Consider the following 3525-nt stretch of genomic DNA (forward strand, 5'->3'; position numbering starts at 1 on the left):
TGTACTTCTGTAGCAGCTGCTTCTTGAATCTACCAGGGAATGGAAGCTTGGGTTCATAGGGAGGAGGGACAGAAGAGCTCTCACCTGCTGGAGCAGCAGATTCACCATCTTTTGTTGTCTTCTTCTCTTCTCCAACCTTTCCTTTACCCTTACCTTTCTCAATCTTCTCCAAGATCTCATCATCTGTCTTAACAATGACCACTTCATCATCTAGGTTGATGGCCACCTCCTCACCTTGTTTCTTAGCATCCTTGGTGAGGGTTACAGGAGTCAACTGCTTACCACTCCTAAGTGTGACAGCTTTTGCTTCCTTGGAGTTTTGATCTGACTTTCCAGGTAGAGATCCTTGCTGGCGGTTCTGGTGGGAGCTCATGGAAGCATACTGATTCTCCAAATTCTTGACAGAAGAAGCAAGGTGGGAGAATTTGTTGTTGAGCTCATTGTAGCTCCCATCAATCTTGGAGTGAAGGTTCTTCAGCTCATAGCCCACATGCTTCTCACTTCTAGTCTGAGACTCCAAGATCTGTTTCAGTAAGGCATCAGTGCTGCTCTGTTGAGGGGCAGAGGAGCTAGGAGAGGAGTTTTGCTGAGGCTGATAGTTGCTCTGCTGGTTGTTTCGAGGCTGATAACCACTCTGCTGGTTGTTTGAATAGGCTTCTGTTGGTAGTTGTTGTACTGAAAGTTGGGTTCCTTCTTGTACCAGCTACCATTACTGTTGATGAAACACAATTCTTCTTGCCCTTCCAAACCCTCAACCTCATTGACAGTAGGAGGTATCTCCTGGCTTGGGTTGCCAACAAGGTTCACCTGCGCTTGCGTGGCCCTATCAGCAAGGAGTGTGTCAATCTTCTCTTGAAGAGCCTTTATCTCATTCCTTGTTTGCTTGTCATCACCTTTACTGCTTCTGTCATGGTCTCCACTGTAGGCTGCATCACTCTTAACCATGTTGTCAACCAGAGCCTCTGCCTCTTCCTCAGTTCTCCCCAAAAAGAACCCATTGCTAGCTGTATCAAGTCTGGCTCTGTACTTAGGAAGAGCACCTCTGTAGAATGTGCTCAGCAAGCTCTCCTTAGAGAATCCATGGTGTGGGCACTGAGCTTGGTAACCATTGAATCTCTCCCAAGCTTCACTGAATCCTTCCAAGTTCTTCTGTTGGAAACTGGAGATCTCATTCCTCAACTTAGCAGTTCTTGAGGTAGAGAAGAACTTCTCCAAGAATGCCCTTTTGCAGTCTTCCCAAGTGGTGATGGAGTCACTTGGTAGAGACTTCTCCCATTGACGTGCCTTATCCCCCAAAGAGAAAGGGAATAGCTTGAGCTTTAAGGCATCCTCTGACACACCATTAGTCTTTGACATACCACAGTAGCTGTCGAACTTATCCAAGTGATCAAATGGGTCCTCCACAGCCAGACCATGATACTTGTTGTTCTCTATGCAGTTTAGCAGTCCTGACTTAATCTCAAAGTTGTTAGCAGCCACAGCTGGTGCTCGGATTCCAAGTCTAGGACCATGGATGTTTGGGCGGTCATAAGTGCCAATGGGGCGAGCTGCTCGCTGTTGTGCCCCTTGGGGTGGAAGATTGTTGACTTCATTGGGGTTCTGAGGATTTTGTTGTTCTTCCATTGGAGCTTCCAGTGTCTGCAGTTGAGCTTGTTGCTCTTCTTCTCTTCTTTTTCTAGCACACTCTCTCTCTAAAGCTCCGATGTCTGTGGCTCTTGGAACAAGGTTTGATGTACCTTTTCTCCTCAAGTTCATACACCTAAAAATCACAAAGAGGTGAACAAGAGAATCAGTAACTTACAAAAATAAAAATGACTTAGTCTCAAGCAAATGACTAAATCTCAATGTTCAAATCAAACTCAGAATTTGGCAACGGCGCCAATTTGATGTTAGGAGTTTTGAGGCTCCTAAGTCAAATAATAGTATAGTGGAAGTAAGTTGTCGAACCAGTTCTGAGGGATTCAAATGCAGAGAGAATGCAAGTATTTGCCTAATCTAAGTGCAATCAGTGAATTGGATGGTTTTTAAATTAAAACTAGAATTCAAGTAACAGAAATGATACTTTTAAGCTATTGGAAAGGAGAACTCATGGGTATGGGGATTTAGACCTTGGGTGATCAGGTTTCGATCTAAGGAATGCAAATGATAAATCAAACTATCAACCTTAAGCCTAGACACAATTCTAAGCAAGCTCTATGTCTAGATGAATGCTCATTTGCTAACATGTCTCAAACATCAAATGTCTTTGGTTGAATAACATGCAAGCAATCATTACTAACAAGTCTATTAGCTATCTTAGCATCTTTAACAACAAATGTCTTTGGCAAAGTACACTAAAAGCCTAGGAGAGTTGACTCAGGCATTTCATCAAACACCTGTCGGGTGAGAAATGCCTAGAGATCACCCTTTGAGTGGCCTACTCAAATGATGCATTAAGATCACTCTACTAGCAAGGAACAAGTATGATCTATACCTAAAACATCCTAGAACTAGCCTAATCACCCTTAATCACCCTAACCCATGAATCCAAAAGGTGATTACTCACTAATGCCCATGATCATTCTTAAACCCATATTGGATTTCAGATTGATCATAAACAGAGAAAGAAATCAACAAGAAATGAAATAAGAACAAAGGATCAATGATCCAAAAAGAGATTGATCTCCAATAGTTTGATGTTTTTCCAGTACCAAAGATAATCTGCCTGGTGGCTACAAAATGATAACTTAAACATAGGTTTAGAGTGTGTAAATCGTAGAGGGCAAAATAGTAATTTAACGTAAAACACGGTGCACAGCGGCTTGATGACAGGCCACTATGCCTCTGTGGGTAACAAGGCCGCTGGCTCTCGACGTGGAGCGGTATCCTGACTCATGGCCTCAAGGCCGCTGTGCCCAAAAGCCGCTGGGACACCTAGCCTCATTTTCTCCATGATTGTAACGTGGCGGCTTCAGGAACCGCTGCGGGAAACCGATTGAGCGTACGCAATTTTATTATCCAACCACTTGGTTTCGCAGCGGCATAATGACACCGTGACACCAAGGCCGCTTGTGGACGCAAAAGGCCGCTGCAACACTTAGTGAAATAGGCACACGAGCTGGACCATCACTCTTGCTTCTAAAACACCTCTCAAACCTTCCATGATCACCATGTTGCATCTCCAACACCTGATAAGGACATGTGCAATGAAATGCATCCTAGATATGCCTAGATGATGCCTTTGATGATCAAAATGCATGTGAATATGAAGATAAAACAATGGAAATATGCAAGACATCATGAAACACAATTCGTCAATTCCACTAAACAAAAAAAGAAATAAGATAACTATTGAAACCATTGTGTTTTTATCTATGGCCATGTCATCTTCTTCTTCACATTGTATCTCATCATAAATCATGAATGTAATATAAAAAATGTTTTATTTTCTAATATGGGTGTATCATTTGCATGCATGTACTTAAAAATATAATTATTGCTCCTTTTTAGGTCAAAAAGATCGATCACGTGAAAATTCAAAGATAC

General features: G+C 42.6%; 1 non-coding gene across 1 annotated transcript; it reads left to right on the forward strand.

The window, feature by feature from the left end:
• Positions 1–1075: 1075 nt before the first annotated feature.
• On the forward strand, positions 1076–1182 carry LOC130507290 (small nucleolar RNA R71). Its single transcript, XR_008942272.1, has one exon. It is a non-coding gene; the product is annotated as a small nucleolar RNA R71 (small nucleolar RNA).
• The last annotated feature ends 2343 nt before the right edge of the window (positions 1183–3525 follow it).

The sequence above is a fragment of the Raphanus sativus genome, unplaced genomic scaffold, assembly GCF_000801105.2.
Source record: "Raphanus sativus cultivar WK10039 unplaced genomic scaffold, ASM80110v3 Scaffold4279, whole genome shotgun sequence".
In the NCBI taxonomy this organism is placed as follows: domain Eukaryota; kingdom Viridiplantae; phylum Streptophyta; class Magnoliopsida; order Brassicales; family Brassicaceae; genus Raphanus; species Raphanus sativus.